Genomic DNA, 16826 nt, shown 5'->3' with positions numbered 1-16826 from the left:
CATTCAAGTGTGTCCAGCCAGCCATAAGAGTAAATACAACAAACATTTAATAATCTCATACATAAACTACAATCAATATCCAGATATGCTGCTGCTCTTGCCTCTGGGCCTAGGAAACATGTATTTCTATTTAGGTGTTTGTGAGGAGAAGAACACAGTCAGAGTTCAATCTGTGAAGGGACAAGGAAGGATGTCTTTGCTTCTTTTGTATTTTGGAGCTTGCTTCAGTAACTTACCACAGCGTTAAGTGGCTTTTTCAGTGCTCTGTTGTATTGATTTCATTCTGCTCCTACATGACTGCAGGATGGCTCCTGCACCTACACACAAGACAGCTGAAGCACAGTGGGACCTCTGCAGTCACTGAGGACCAAGAGTCTACAGTATTTCACAGAATCAGAGTTACAATTATAACAATCAATTACATAACCATAACAACAACTAATTAATTAAAATATCTATTCTCCCTTAATGAGAGAGATAACAGTTGAAATTCATTATGGACATATCACTTACATTAAACAATTTTAGCACATAATTCCTTGAAACAGATTTAGTTCTGATGAAAAGTAGACACCCAATATTTCACGTTGATCTGGTGTCTAAAAACATTCCAATCGTGCTTAAGAAATGTGTCATCTTTCTATTCCTTTGTATCTTCTTATTCCACTCAATGACAAAATAATTGAAGTCATTTGTGATTGATGCTCCATTCTTATTACAGTTATTTCTTGGCTGTGAAATTCTTCCTGATCTGCCTTCTCGATCTTCCCAAGAGGTGTGCGTGACTTCTCTCTTTCTTTAGTTCAAAAACTCCTAACATATGGTTCCCACCAAAGCTTAAAAACTGTCTACTTTTGTAACTGTACTGATCATGACAAAGAGGGAACAGAATGCCAGATTACTTGCCAGACTACACATCATTTTATTCAAACATTCGCAAGCAACTTTTCAAGAGTTAAAATATATTTGTCATTGTAATTTTTAAAAGTATAATTTATCTCTCTACTCTCTCATTCTTTGTGTTTCCCTGTTAAAAACTGCTGAACCAAAGCTTAAAGGCATCCATTCTCCTGGGACCTAACAGGGAGTGACTGGTGACCACGATGTGTATGATAGAAACAGCAAAGGGCTTTGCCTACCTCTCTGAAGGGTATCACTTCTTTTTTTTTTAGTAAGAGGAAATTAAAAAAACCCCAGTTGTTTTCCCAGCAGTGGGGATCAGAGTGGGAAGAGAGAGCTCAGATGATACTGATGATTAGTGTATTTTCCAGTAGTGTTGAGAGGATAGGTAATCTATTTGCTTCTCAATAAACTTACCTCTTCCATTTCATTTTTTCCCCTGGCTTGATCAAATAACTGGTAAATCTCTTATGAAGACTCTGGAAACGTTTTATACCCATTTTCAAGGGTTGGAGGAGATATAAGCAAGTTTTTGAAAAATAAAAATAGTAACCTTAGATGACAGAAAATGCAGTTAAAATAATTATGATATTTTGAGGATTGGTTAGGTATAAATCTGTTACACATGTGAAGAACCGCATAAGGTGTTTCACAATGTCTGTTTCTATGTTATCCTTACATAACTTTATCCAACAACTTTCCTGAAGCACTACATTTAGCTTTCTCACAGAATATACTTTCTAAGTTTAGTTTTTACATTATTTCTCAATCTTTCTACAATATAAGTAGCCAACTCACTTTCCTTTGTAAATTTTTTCAGGTCCCTCCCAAGGCAAAACAGGTATTCATAAAATCAAAAATGTGACAGTCATGATTGCCTGTTTGCCTCACTATTTGCCAACAAGAATTCTCAATACTGCTTTTAGCAAGAAAAATACTTTAGTGCCAGTAGCTGCCATGAAGACAGTCTCTTCTGCACAAAGGAAACTAACATCCTTCTTTAGTAATTTGTTAAAGCTCATTACCAGCATATTTTTTTTAATAAATCAGCAACATGGCATGATTTGCTGCTCAACTATCTCTTTGTGAAGCTGGGGACAGTAGAACAATTACCTTATCAATTATACTTTCAGTGGAACCCTGTCCTATAATTATGCCTTCTCAGGGTGTCACTTGAGGAAATGTGACTCAGCTCCAGGAGGTTACATGTGGTGACAAAGCTTGAAATGTGTCTCCAGTATGTATAACTAACATTGGTACCAAACTATTAAATTACTATGATTTCTACTAGGAGCTTTAGTTCACAAAATCCAACTAATTCAAAGTTTCTTTACAAATTATAATCCTGAGAACCGACAACTCCCACGGGTAACAACACTGCAGATTTCTAGCTTAACAGTCTGAACCTTTTCTGGAATATTGCAGTGGGATAGAGATCCCAAGAAAATATACATTGCCCATGCATTTTCAGGCTGTCTCCTCCTCTTCCCAGCTTCAACCAACTTACTTCACAGTGCTATTTTTGCCTTCATGTTTGAAAACCCAAAGCACTTAGACAAATTCCAGTTGCTCTGTGTTCTTGTCTACACTCCTGACACATTTCTGCCTTAGAAAGTTTGAGGCTTGGTGATTGTCATTTCTCATACAGGAACAGATTGGAAGCTGGGGGAGGGATTTCTGCTTTTTGTGCTCATCTTTTCCCACTTTGAATGAATTACACAACTCTATACGAGTTAACATTACAAAACCCACAGTAACTTTGAATATATACTTTGCTTCAAACCATTCTTTGCAGTTGCAAAAAGTTGCACTTTTCTTATTTATGATATAGAGTATTGCAGTTCACTACTTTATAGAAAGCCTTTTTAAATAACAGCTCCATGTTTTTTCTGTTTCAGAATGCTTTGATTTAAAAACAGGCTTCTTTGCAAAACATTCATGTTTGCACTGAAATGCTCCTCCCACATTTTAAGAGTGATATAATTGGTTTTCCTATATCCTTTCTGAGAGAAGGCAAGTGATTTATAAATATTTTCCACTTCACTACACATTGCATAAATCACTGGACTGACCTGTACTTCAGAGCTCTGTCTGCTCAGCCTTGCTCTGCTTTGCGATCTGGCGAAGGGCTCCTTTCCCTCAGGTCACTTTTTGGGTTTATCAACATGGAAAGTCTTGAGCTGGGTTAACTCTGACATTTCTTTACAACTTTCTTTTGCTCTTTTAAAAGAAGTCAACGCCTGATGCTGTTGTGTGATAGTGGTAAAGAATAACCAAAAAGGGCTTCCTCATAACTTTGAGGCAGGCATTTTATTAAAAGGAGCAAACCAGCATTATCCTTTAAAGTATTCTCTCTTCTTTAGACTAACACACAACCCTTCTTGTGAGCCTCTTGCTATGCACTTAAAGTAGTGCTTACTTCTCTTGAAGGCAAGATTGAGGGAAAAGACAATGAGTCTAGAGCAAACACACACTGTCTTTCTCCTATAGGAGAAATAAAACAGGGAGACATACATTTGGGAACATCTTGGGCATTTTTACAACAGTTCTCTTACTGATTCATTTCATGTGCATATATTGGGAAGACAAAATGGTTATTTCTCCTTTTGGCTGATGAGTTTATGAGGCATGGGCAAGACTGCTGTACACAGCTGCCAAATTGTTAGGTCTAAAAAATCATCTTCTACTGCCACTAAGTATGACAGCATAGAAAGTCCAGGAGGCTGCACACAACTCTCTCACTGTTTTCATGCCTGCATCAACTGCACATTCACTTCCAAGCTCTTATTCTGTATTCAGAAGCAACCCAGTGTTGAAAGATGACTCTGTTAAATTTCTGGGTTAACAGCTCCTGAATTTAGCTATCACTTTCCAAAGCAGTATGATCCCTGCCTAATGTTATCCAAAGATCTGATTGTGCTTGGAACTTAAGTAAGCTTGAAATGCTTTTTCCTTTTCCCTCCAGATATATTTTGTAAACTTCTCCTTCAAAGTATTGCATTGCCTTAAGTCCTTTGATGGTTTTTTTTTCATTAGTCCTGTCCATCTAACCATGAGAAGTCATTGTCTCAGATTCCCTGTTCTATTGTGCTAATGATGGATTTTTACATATGAAACCAAAGTGAATTTAGTTTCCATTCTGCTGCTTTTCTCTTCCTGCAATGACTGTTTAGCCTCATTCATTCCTGTGGATGCTGTACTCAGATATGATGATTGCTTGCATCTGCTTTTACCCTTTTTTTTTCTTTTTTTGGCTTTTGATTGTTAATACTGCCTTTCCCAAATACCATATTCTCATCTTATTTTTGCAGCCTTTCTACATCAAAACCTATGTTTCATTTATAGATCTCAGTAAATTTGTCATCCTTTCTCAATAAGCTTCTGTACCTAAAACCTAAGATTCTTGATAATTAATCCCTCTTATATAGCCTTCCCTTTAAATTTTGCCTGGTTTACAAACATACTTGACAAAGACCACCTAACCTAGGTAATTAATTATACAATGTTCTGTATTTTGAAAAAAAAAAAAACACTTTTAGGAGGAGAGAGAAATTTGCCCAGTGCTTCCAAAGATGTTCCTTCCCCAGCACATGAAACATCTTATGAGCAACTGCTTCAGGCAAGTAGAGATCAACACAGAAGAATATGCTACAAATATTCTTGAACAAGCTGAGTCCATATAGGCTTCTGTAATGCTTGTTTAGCCCACTATTTTAGTTCATGAGAGGAGTCATTAATTTTAAGTGGGTTACTTGTGCATTTGAATACACTGTAATAGCAGTAAAGGGATATATCTTGCAGTGAATTTGGTAGCATTCAATTTTTGTACAAGATTTGCCAAAGGCAAAGTTGAAAAGCAAGTTATTTTCAACAGACTTAACCTTGTCTGATAAGAGCTTGAATGGTTACCAAAAAACTTGTAAAAGTCTGCAAATCATAATCTCTTAAGGAGAAAGACATCAGGTTCTGAAGCCTTACATTTTCTGCCTACATTTCTGTGATGTGTCATGCAAATAGCGAGACTGCACTTTTCTGCTCCCATGTGTATAAACTGGATTAAAACTATATCTGTCTTGGTTTGAAATTTTGCTATGACCATCCTCTACTGCTAGGATGTAAGGTATATAAATGTAGCTGATAGCAGAGCTGGGGATCATCTTTGCTAGATATTACGATCCAACTAACCCTGGCCAGTTCCATCATATAACATTTTCTTGCAGTGACACAAGCAGAGAAGGAACTCATGACCCTCCTTTTCTCTTTTTCCTGGACATCTCTAGTGTCACAATACTAGGAGAATTGCAACACCCCATTTCCTTTTCAGGATACATTGAAAATATGAGAGTGAGAGAAGTGAAAAATAAGGATTCAAAACTTGGGTATTTGACCAATTCAATCCTAATGGAAACCACATCTGCTCTTGAAAACTGTATACAATATATTTATAGCAGACAGTAAAAATATTATTCCAAAATTCTGTTTCTCTGTGTTATTACAAAATGACAATATTGTTTTTAGGCTATTTCCTTTAACCAGATTGACAGAATTATAGGTTGACATTACTGTGAAATTTTATGATGTATTATGTTAACTGTGCCAGTTTGATTAGCCTTGACTGACAGCTAGTACCTGCACAGAAAGTTAAATATCTCAGGAAGGAAAGAGTAGTGAAAAGTATGTTGCCTCCTTCTCTGGTAACAAGTAACAAGAAATATATAGCAACAGCAATAGTAGTAGTAGTAATATTACATATAATATTGCAATATTAATTTTAATGATAAATGTATTCATTTAAAATAATTTATTTATTTTATATCAGTAATATAATAATGATCATTATTATTTATTATAATACTCATTGATATTTGCTCTCACCTAAACCACTCTGTGTTTGGCAAACTTTTTACATGCACACTGAATGACCATAACAAGTCTGAAAAAAATTGAGATCTTTCATTCCATATACATTCTGCTCCTGGAAATGTACTACCATGTCTGAGGGACTAAAGTTAAAATTCGCACACAGTGGCCATATCTAAGCTATCATATCATAATAATGCTTCTCTCCTGCAGCATCCTCACCAGTTATCTAAACAGAAATTGAGATTCTTCTAGACTATAAAATTGCTCGCTCAGATGTCTAGTGAATTCTGCAAAGAAGTTGTGCATTACCCCTCTGGCTTTACGGTTTGAAAACCCTAAACACTTGAAAATGGGTGCAATTGGAGGTTCTCCACTCACCCTGTAGATGACATTAATTCATATCAACAGGACGCTGCATGTTAAAAGACACAAAAAACATTTCTAGAAACTACTCTGCATTTTACTTGTTTAGAAATAGGGGAATTTGGGAAGAAGTGCAGAGGGAACCTGGATTTTTTTAATGTGCAAAAAAATCTTTGAAATAACCTCATGGGTGGTGAAGGAGTTTGAGGGTGTTTCACTTTAATAGTTCAATGCCTTTGAAATCAGGGGATGAAGAATAGGAAGGACGTCCATTTTCACCGAGTTTGGTACTCTATTTGCACAAATCATCACCTACCTTTTGAAAAGCATATGTATTGCCTTCTGAAAAGGACTTAAGCATATTTTGCTGTAGGTCTTTTCGGTTCCGTTTCCTTTAGTGGCTGAATGTTTTCAGTTAAATTTCCATCTTGAATTTATTTGTAGCCAGCTAATACCAAACTTCCTGAAACTACATGATCCTCCAACTTAAAGAGTTTTCCAGGGCTCCTGGCATTTAAATACCCCAGGGAGAGCAATCATATAATCTTCTAGACTTCTTTTTCTAGTTACATCTAATTTCCATCCACATTTATCAAAATTTCTGCATTTTTCATTCTCTCCATCCCCAGATAAATAAGCCATTCTTCTGATAATCCTCAGAGTCTTTATCAGTATCCTTCATACTTTGAATTCCCCTTTCCTTAGCACAGGAGACTCCATACCCAACCCAATAGTGAGAGCTCTCCTTGGGAACAGTTGGATAACTCTTCATAAGAATGCCATAACTTTCAATCAAACCTTTCCATGTTTCATTTCGCACCTGTGTTGAGCATGAATCCAGACTCTTGAGGCAAAAGGAAACCTGGAGCAACATGCACAATAGTCCTTGGCTGGGGGCACTGCTCCTGGCCACTGGTACCCAGCATTTAATATAACATGTATAAATAATTCACTTTGATAGCCCTGCCACTACCAGTGCCATCCAGTCTTACCCAGAAGTATCACTCCAGTCTTAGGATTACATTTGACTGTAAGACACTGCATCACAGTGGTGCCTCTTAGGCTCTTTAAGATCAATTTCTCTATTTCAGTCATTCCTCTCTGGTAGAAGTCCTAACTCTGAGAGAATTTAGTACTATTAGTCCCCAGGTGCGGCATTTTGCACTTTCTGCTATGCAATTTCATTCAATTTCTGCTACTCTAGTTCTCAAAATTATTCAGCCCTGACTGCTTCTTTCTCTTAATTTTGTCTCACTGGTCAACTTTTTTCAGATGTTGAGAAGTTCCTTAAAATCTTTCCTGTTAGGAAGCCCCCTTTCAGTACCATTGTACTGAGCTTAGTTTCTTACCCACTCCACAATCCAGCAACTCTTATGCTGACACATATACTTTTTGGATGAATAAATAATTTTTGAAATAGCAGTATAGCACATTAAGTTCCAGAAAGACTATTAGTAGTTAGCATTTCTTCCCCAAAAGAAAGTCAGCTATCTGGTTAGAAAGAAATCAGGTTAATCTTGCGTGAGCTGCCTTTTCTATTTTTATTTTTAATGCAAGTTTAATTTCATAATTCTTCAGCCAGGAGAACAAAGTAAAATGTCATGTAATAGACGCTGTTTTTATATTTCTATATCTTCTCATAAATGACTATGTAACCTTTCTAACTTCCATTTTTAATTAATTAGGTCCATATAGACAAACCCTTTTGGCCTTTGCAATAACATCTCAAGTTCAGGCATGTTGGAAGGGTAAATCATTTCATGTAATATTTCAAAATAAATGCCTCTCTATCCATAGGCCTATAGGAATTTCTTTGAGGGGAAAAATGATGATAAAATAAACAAAGAATACAAAGGCTTACTGTCCCACAGAAATGTTTGGTAATGATTTTAAACCAAGTAAAAGTAATGCCTGGGATTTGAAGCAGGAAATTTTATTTTAGTAAAGATGTTTTTTTTAAAAACATACTGCTAGAAAAATGATTAATTAATTCATTTATCAGTAATATTTTTTTAGAAACATCTATCATGTTCTTATAATGAAAATTTGAAATGGGAAACTTTTCAAGAACAGAGCTTGTGTTGCACCATTCTTGTCTTTTAACCTGCATTACTTATGTCAATAATTCAATGTATTGGTATAGCTACCCTTGAAAGAAAAAGGTGCACATTTGCTTGGAGTTTCTTTAAGAAACATTCTATTGCCAAATTGTTATTTTTGCACAATTAACCAACATTATTCAGATTTTCCATTCATTAGTTCAGAATGCAATCCATGCATTTCCATCAAAGGAAACAGTACTGATGTACTGGCAGAAATAGAAAGGATTTTCACTGCTAACTTCCTTTTGCATTTACTTCATTTCTCAATGGATGTTCAAACATTCTAAGGTGACAATAGCTGATATCTTAGCTGATAATAGCTGATAGTCTCTTTAATTTTCTGCCTTAGTCCTACAACTACAGTCAGAAGGTTGTAAAAAGCTGATCTTAAAAGTCACTGAACAGAAAATTAAGATGGAAGAAAATTATGATTCTAAGACACATCTAAGTGTCCTAATTAGCTTCTGCTGGAGTACCTCACATTTATGCTATAATGGTACATAGGAACATGAATTGATTCCAGAGGGAAGTCTGGTACAGTCAATCAGTCTCTCCACTCATGAGGAGACAACTGCCCTGGTTGAATAAGTCTGTAGACCACTGGGAGCTCATATTCCTTCAGCTATAAAGCCCTTTTGGATGCATGTCCTTATCTCACAATGAAATCTTTAAAAGCTTTCTTCCCTGGCGAGACATACATAGAATATGGATTTCCTTTTACTCTGCAAACTCTGCCTAGAAAAACAGTACAGACAGCTCTAACTTTGGCAATATTGGGATGGAAGATAACAGAGAAAAAGGACAGCAGTGATGAAAAAGCACAACCAGAACACATCCTACCTGAAAAAAACCTCACCAACCTCTGTGTTTGGAAACGTAGTGTCTATCAACTGTCACTTCCAGGGAGAACATAACTAAAAATAACAACTGAACACTTCTGGAATTATATTCAGAAAATGGCCAATAAAGTTGACCTATTTTGAAAAAAGTAGACATGTTAAAAAACTGTGATAGTCTTAATATCTGTGTTCCAAGCACGTTCCAATTGAAAAGGAATATCTCTATAGTCCATCTAGGTTAGGACTGGCTCTTTGAATAGTATTTGGAATATTTCAAAGTAGCCTATTTAAGCAGTTTTACAAACTAATATATCCAAGCTGCCCTTATGGACTGTGATTCTGCTTGTGTTCATATTTATATTGTCTTTATTCCAAAAAATATTATACCACAAACTGTATAGCAGCATGCCTTAAGCTCCAATGATAGACCTGAAAACATACAGTATTCATACTCCTGACCTGCAACAGACTAACACACCACTAGACTAGTTAGAAGACAATTAGTCCAATTTCACATTTCCCAGCAGCCGAAAAATTTCATGTTATTTTAGTCACAGTGGATGGATGCCAAGATCACTGGAAACAACCCTGCTGATTTACCCAGTCCATTTTAATACTTTAGAAATACTGTTGAAACATGGCTGTCCTAATTACACAGGGATCAGTGCACAGTGTCCCTCTCACCCAGGATTCTCCCAGAACGGCTGCAATCACCTGCATTCCCCTTAATTTCACCATGCAATTCCAACTAATTTCATCCTAGTGCAGTGCTGTCAGACAACTCCCATGTCTCTGCGGTTTTAATCGATTAGCTCAATGTCTCTATAATGCATCACCAGCTGCCAGGCACAGAACTGGACGCTTTGCAAGCATTTCAACTAAAAGACAGTTTAATTACTATAGCAGCATCTCAAAGGCATAGGCATAAGGACTTGCAAAGGAATTATTAAAATATTTGGTGTCAACAAACCACTTTAAAACTGAGCAAACAATGACAATCAAAAGGTAGAAAATAAGGAGAAAGTCACATTTTTTAAAGTCCATATTAATGGACTCTAATGTATTCAGGCAAATGGACTACCTTAAGTATTACTGTTTACACAATACAATTGTGCATTATGATAATTGTTTTGCTGCTATACAGACATGTAAAAATTGACGTTGCTGTCAGTAAATTACAATACAAAAAAGATATCTTCAATTATAAAATAGTTGAAGTAAGCAAATTAGACAATAAATAGACTGCCTTTAATTAATGTATTACTGAACCAGACTGCACACTTTGGTTCATTCCTTGAACCACTTCTGTGCATTGCTAATCACATGAATGCAATGAAATGGTCTTGTGGCTCTCTGGCTGAAGTGAACACATGCATAAGGAAAATCAGACATTTAAATAGCAGCACTTCTAACAGAATCAAAAGTGACATTGCAGATCAGTCAATGAGACAAATGACCACAGGTATTCAGGGCTAATCCTTTCCTCCCCCTCTGTGCAAGGTTAAAGGATGCTCAAAAGGACCTAGGAAAACCTTGTATCTACAGACACAAGCAGACACAAGAAAGCCAAACTATACAACAGTCCCCAACAGTCAGATCCAGCACCTCTCTCACAAACACACAGGATTCCCAAGACTAAAAGTTTGACTGCAAACCATTACAGTATAACTGTATTTAAAGTCTTTTCCAGATAACATAAATGGTCACTCACTTGCTCAAAGCTCTGCTTCAACATAAGGCTTACAGTAACCTCAGCCTGGCTGTATCCTAAAACTGGCTATTGATGGTTTGGCAGGTGCTGGGAAAAAGTTCAAGGTCATATGCTCCACTCCAGTGGGAGATGTCTATATTTGATCTTGGTGACCTCTTCCAGCAGTCTGAAAGGATGGCATTGACAGAAGCTGCATAAAGACTTGCCCATTCTTCTTTACTACAAGGAAGGTCACTATGCTTTATCACCTTTGTGAGGGGAAGAAAGAAAGGGATGGAGAAAAGAAAACTTACTGCACTTAAAGTTCTCAGAACCTCAGGGCAAATACTGCAGGTAAATGGGAAATAATAACATTACAAAGCATTTGGGCCTTGCACAGTGCCAATGCAATACATGTGAGACTAGATGACATCACATTTCTTAGCTGGCTCATTTGCATAATTTAAAACATGCTATTTCATTTGATTAACATTCTTGGTGAAGATTCTGATTTTTCTCGGTGCTATAAAACAAATCTGAGTCACAGGAACATATAAAACCTGGGGGTCCTCCATTTTTAAAGGCAGAAAAATCTATTAAACGCTTCCACTGCCTAACTTTCATATTCGCTTTGCAACATACTCACAGCAAGTCCTGCAGAACTGCATAAATCCCTTCTCTATCACTTAGCCTTCTACATCCTGTGGCATACCGTGCTGAAGTGAAATGCACAGACACCTCAGTTTTCACATCTCTTCTGCAAATATGAGTATGCAAGTCTGTTCAGTAACTAAAGCATTCATTCAGTAATCAGCACAGCACAAGGCAGAATTATAAAGTTGTAAGTTAAAAGATAGTTTTCAAGTTCATATGAGTATAATCAGTTTAGTTATGAGTATAATCAATTTAGATTTAACATATTAACCATCTTTAGGACTTTCTTCCAATCTGGACAAAAGCCTTCCCTCACATTTAGAATAAGAATGTTTCAATTTTTTTTATGTTTAAAAAGTTAGCAATCAGTACACAAAGTACAATACTACCTTCCATCTTTAAAGGCATTTAAAGGTATGTACATGGTCATGTCTGCATTCTGTTTACAAGATATATTTTAAAAGTAAAGCCCAATAAATTATTTAGCCTATGAAGTGTTGCTTTCTTAATATAGCAGGTAATAAAGCTAGGATGCACAGAAGATATTGCAGTTCAGTCAGAAAAGGATGAGAAACATATAAGAACTAGTGTAAAATACCTAAAAAGAACCCCATAATGTACTGGGGCTTGTGTGGCCAGGTTTTTGCAGCAGTGGGGAACTACAGAAGTGATTTCTGTGAGAAGCCTCTGGAAACTTTCCCTGTGTTTGATGAAGCCAATGCAAGCAGCTGCAGGGCAGACCAGCTGCTCACCAAGGCCAAGCCCTTCTGCGACAGCGTTAGCACCTCTGGGGTTAGAGTTAACAAGGGAAAAGCAGAAGCAAATTGCAGCCAGAGAAGAGGAGAAACAACTCTGCAGACACCGAGGTAAGTGAAGGAGGGGGAGGAGGTGCTCCAGCCACCAGAGCCGAGATTCCCTGCAGCCTCTGACGCAGACCAGGGTGAGCCAGGGTGTGCCCCTGCAGCCTAAGGGGTTCATGATGGAACTGAGATCCACCTGCAGCCCCTGGAGGAACGCACATCAGAGCAGGAGGATGTACCCAAAGGAGGCTGTGACCCCATGGAATGCCCATGCTGGAGCAGGCTCTGGGTAGGACCACTAGCCCCATGGAGAGAGAAGGCAATGCTGAAGCAGGTCTCCTGGGGACCCTGCTCTAGCAGCCTGTTCCTGGAGGGCTGAACCACATTGGAAGGACCCACACTGGGGCAGCTTGCGAAAAACTGCAGCGGATAGGAGTGACCTGCCTTAGGAGAAGTTCATGGAAGACTGTCTCCCATGGGAAGGACCTGACAATGGATCAAGGAAAGCATGTGATGAGTCCTCCCCTTGAGGAGGAAGGTGTGGCAGAGACAACATGCGGAAAACTGAATTAAACTCTCCAATCCCCATCCCCCTGCATCACTGTGGGTGAGAATGGAAGGTAACAGGAAGTAATATCCTGCAGGTAAGAAGGGGATTGGAAGGTGTTTTTAAAATTTGGGTTTATTTCTCATTTTCCTAATTTGATTTAATAGGTAATTAATTAATTATTTCCCCAAGCTGAGAAGGTTTTGCCTGTGACTGTAATTGGTGAGTGATCTTTCTCTGTTCTTATCTTGATCCATGACCCTTTCCTTATGTTTTCTTTCTCCAGGTCCAGCTGAGGAGGGGAGGAGGCAGAATGGCTTTGGTGGTCACCTGGCATCCAGCCAAGATCAAACCATCACACATTGCAACATTGCACAAAAAAAAAAAAATGTCTTAAACTCACAATTGCTTTGACTCCTATTCTTCATCAGCACATTACTGGTCAGGTCTCTAACAAATGGATAATTTACATATTTTGGTATTTACATACCATCTGCAAGGGCAAGTACATCAGCACAGGCAGGGGCGTGGTTTGGTTTGTTCATTCACTTGCTTAAAGGCTTTTATTGAGAAACAAAAGTGATCACATTTATTTCAAACTCAGTGATACAGTAGGAGTTATCAAAGATATTATCTCACGTATAAACCCCTACTAATACGCAACTATTATTTAATCTGTTGTTAAGTGAAGGGTTAATGTGACTCTTACTACACTGACTTATCTGCTTAAAAAGTGGTATCTAATTTCCTTGTCTATTATGGGAAGCACCAGTGGAGGCTTGGCGTTGGGTGTTTCGGAGAGTTTTTTTCAGAGTAACGTGATACATAGAAAAGAGCATATCCTTGTTATTTTTTTATGTTGCTTTGTAATGAGTTGAGAACTACTTCTTATTCATAATGGCTACAAACAAATTTAGCCACTTCACCCTGGAGAATTATCCATTGGATTTTCCAGTATCTGATTAACAAGTGTCTAGAGACCATTTTTCCCAGGGCTATCAATCTTTTGCTCTACCTTCCATAATTTTTGACCAAGGCAAATTTAATGACAGCAGCTCTCTTCTCAGGAAGTTCTTATTTTTTGGGAGACAACATACTGCAAACTTATTTAACTTTTTAGCAATTTAGGTTAAACATTCACTTGATTTTCTGAAATCTAATGGAAAAAAATGCAACCAAACAAAAAAGACACTTAACATGTAAACCTGAACTGGAACATCTATTTCTCATGTGAAAATCTGTCCCCAGATGCTGTGACTGCAAGCATGCACACTCTTTAAATATGAGTTCTAGCTCAGATTCATTTAATACTGATTTGACTTCAGAAGAAGGAAAAAGTATTTAATTCATTATCACCCATCTCTGAATTAGATATATGAATGTGAAAATCTCTGTTACTAATTTTAATTGCACTATTCCCTCTCCACAGGAGACTGTTAAATTGGTTTGGTGAAATAGTAGTGAATCACATCAAAGTACTGGGGTACATTTTATAATATATCTAAATAACTATCCCATTTTCCCAGCATGTTGCTGTGTATTTTAAGTATTAATATTATGACTCCAGTTTAGAAGAATGTAGCTTTATTTTATTCAAATAAATTTTCCTAGTACTGTATATTAGCACTGCTAAAAATCAGGCTAAATTCTAAGTGGCTATCAAGTAATAAAGGAGAAACATTTACTGCAGAAGCCAACACGAAAATGTGTTTGCCTAGTCATAAAACACTCATGAAAGGAGCTCGCAGATGTATCATTTTGATACAATAATGGTCTTTCCCATCTAATCCCACTTTTTTCTTCCTCCTTCAGCTGCAATGTTTATTACCTGAACCTAAAATGGGTTTGCTTGTTTGCTTGTTATGGTTTGTTTCAATTCTATCAGGTTAGACACTAACATTTCTCCATAGACTTGCAGCATTATTATTTCCACATATCACCAGTTCCCACCTAGGAGTGCAACACAGTGTCAGACATCAACACTACCTTTGGCACTGATTTCATAAGAATGAAAAAGTCTAGATAACTGAAGAGCTTGATAAATATTCAAAGAGCAAACTCTGAAGAAATAGCCATCATACTGCAAAAAGATTTTCAAAACACACCAATATTAGGCAAATAGCCAAGTATTTCTATACTTAAAGACTGAATGCCTGAATAAAGAGAATCTCTCACTATAAACAGTCTCAATAATAACTCACTAGTGTGACGAACAATGCAAGACAATCATAGAATAATACCTTGAGTGGGAAGGGACCCTGAAGATCATCTAGTTCCAAACACGCCCCCATGGGCATGGATGGCACCCACTACACTAGATTGTCTTGGATCTCATCCAACATCACCTTAACATTTCCAGCCACAGAGCATCTACATCTTCTCTGGATAACCTATTCCAGCGCCTCACCACCCCCACAGTGAAGGACTTCTTCCAAACATCTGGTCTAAATCTCTCCTCTTTAAGTTTAAAACTTTCCCCCTTGGTCTATCACTATCTACCCATACAAAAAGTCCCTCCCCCTCTTTTTTTATGTTTTCTCTAAGTTCTGAAAGGCTGCAATGGGATATCCCCGGCGCCTTCTCTTCGCCAGGCTGAACAGCCCCAGTTCTCTCAGCCTGTCTTTGTAGGAGAGGTGCTCAAGTCCTCTGATCATCAATGTGTTCCTCCTCTGGACCTGCTCTAATAGGTTCACATCTTTCTTGTGCTGGTTGCCCCAGACCTATCTGCAGTATTTGAGCTATGAGTCTCATGAGGGCAGAGTAGTAGGGGAGAATCACCTCCCTTGATGTGCTTACCAGAACAGAGATTATATTTCTGAAGGAAGTACTATTTTTGGTCCAGTAACAAGAAATTTTAGATTGAGTTTGGCATCAAGATTATCTTCATCTTGATTTTCAATCTTGATGCAAAATTTCTGTTAAATAAACCATTTGGCGTGAAATAGTGACATATTTGGTATTTAAGGTGAACAGCTATATTGCACCTTGATGCCTAGACAAATAGAAAGACAATTTTTTCCCTAGAAAATTTTAGGCAGAGGAATAAGGTAATGCAAAACTGAGTACTGGAAAAGAAAGAAGGTATATCCAGACAGAGCTAGAATTCCACTATTTAACAAGTACACTGATGTTACTCCTTCACCACCTCTTGCTCACTGCCTATGTTACTATCCATGTTTTGGCCATCAAAGCTGACAGATTCTTGTTTAAAACATTGAGCCAGCAATGTCTTAAACACAAGGTAAGATGCTGTGAAAAATTTAATTTTACATAAACAATACCACAGATTTATATGATAAGTCTGAAGGGATGCAATGATGACAAAATTCTTATTTAACAGGAACTTTCTGGAACAGTCCATCAGAATATTTCATCAATTTTCATTCACTGTCATACATGGCTATGAATACATACTCCAGCAGCTGCTAAGAGGTAAGTAATGTGGGTTCTAGAGAAACCCCATCACCACTAGATAGAATCTCCTTCCAGAAAATCTGTTCCTCATTTAAGCAAAAATAAATGGAACAAAACTGCAGAAAGAACAGCAAGCTATATAAAAGAGCATGCAGTAAGATGATCCCAGTAAAGGAAAAACTATGAATACATCAAGTGTTTGGCAAGCTGCTATGCAGATCTGATTTTCTGCCAGCTTTCATAAATCCCAGATAATCACTGGTAGCACCTGGGTTTCCTCTTCTGGCTTCCATCCTCCATGCTGTAAGAAATAGTCCCTTTCTGCTTGCCCTGGAGTTATGGTGAACAGACTCCTTTACCCAAGTGCTCGGGCAGCTAAGGGCAGGCGTTGCAGATGAATGGAGCAGGAGACTGAAGAAGGAGGATTAAGGATGGAGCCACAGTGCACAGTAGAGCAAACAATGCATGTGGTCTAATTACCATGTCTCAAAGAATTTCCTACTGCCCTGGAAAATCAGCCCTTACGCTGACTCAGCATTTGTCTGGTACAGACATGCTCCCAGGTGAAGGTGCTGAACAGGAAGCTGAGGAGAATGAAACAAAGCTGGAGCAGAATGGAATCAGAAGCAGCAAAGGCAGAAAGAAATTATTTTA

The 16826-nt window shown here is 37.6% G+C and overlaps 1 protein-coding gene across 7 annotated transcripts in view; it reads right to left on the bottom strand.

Annotated features, from left to right (window-relative positions):
* The window catches only part of NPAS3 (neuronal PAS domain protein 3), a 589208-nt gene that overhangs the window by 356865 nt on the left and 215517 nt on the right, over positions 1 to 16826 (bottom strand). The window contains exon 1 of one of the 7 annotated variants that reach the window (XM_085582105.1): positions 1 to 16826. This exon is cut by the window's left edge and continues 41410 nt beyond it; it is cut by the window's right edge and continues 21792 nt beyond it. The exons of the other annotated variants lie outside the window; for them this stretch is intronic. The gene's annotated coding sequence lies outside the window, so the exon portion shown is untranslated. 7 annotated transcript variants of the gene reach the window in all.

The sequence above is a fragment of the Lonchura striata genome, chromosome 5, assembly GCF_050655825.1.
Source record: "Lonchura striata isolate lonStrDom1 chromosome 5, ASM5065582v1, whole genome shotgun sequence".
NCBI classification, from domain to species: Eukaryota; Metazoa; Chordata; class Aves; order Passeriformes; family Estrildidae; genus Lonchura; species Lonchura striata.
This window is presented reverse-complemented; position numbering and strand designations above follow the sequence as displayed.